We start from the raw sequence: 867 nt of genomic DNA, 5'->3' as shown, positions 1-867 counted from the left end.
TTTGGTGGACGGTCTTCGTGCATGGTTGTGGACCGTGACGGGCTGCACTGGTGCTAAGTTCAGTCTCCCAAGTGCAGAGCGGCAGTTGAATCTTACTTTATTAAGCTGCAGGTGGTTGTTAGCAGCTAATAAAACTGTCCCCGTGAAGCCGATTGCAGAGCTAGTGGCCGAGGAGGCTTCTCAGGCTGATTCTCACATGATTTGGGAAGGTGCTCGGTCACAGAGGACACGGAGCAAGACTCGTCGGATTGACGAAGAGGGAAAAAAGATCTTCCATTCTGCTGATGAATCTTCAGGCGGAGATCCTGAAGATTACGAGGACTGTTCCGAGCAAGGTTAGCTACCTGTTCTTTTCCTTCTGTCCTCCAGAATTATTAATCTTGACGATGGCTTGATGTTTCAGGGACCGCGGCTGACAAGGACGAAGAATTCCCTCCTTCTTCCCAGGCGAGACCTTCGATTGTTGTCCCTACTGCTAGGCGGAAGAGATTAGCCCACAAGCCGCATACAGATTCGCGAGCATCTGAGATGGATTTCGCTGGTGATGATCCCGCTAGCGATGGAGGTAACATCTACCCTATAAATCATCCTTTTGATCATTCAGAACTTCGACTCATGCTTTTACATCTCTATGTAGGAGAGCGTGTGGATAGCGAGATGAGTCCTGATCCTACTCCTCATGATTTTGTATCTTCTGGTGAGCTTGACTCACCACTCCAAGTAGAAAAGCCTGCAGAAGATATCGACGTTAGGAAGACTGTTAATGTAGGACCCGATTCGACGAATCCAGGTACATCTACCATTGACAATGTATCCTTTAGATGGCACACAAAGGAGTTGAACGATTCAGAATTCGTTCATTCCCTA

Source organism: Asparagus officinalis, chromosome 2 (genome assembly GCF_001876935.1).
Source record: "Asparagus officinalis chromosome 2, Aspof.V1, whole genome shotgun sequence".
NCBI lineage: Eukaryota > Viridiplantae > Streptophyta > Magnoliopsida > Asparagales > Asparagaceae > Asparagus > Asparagus officinalis.
Note: the sequence above shows the minus strand (reverse complement) of the source record.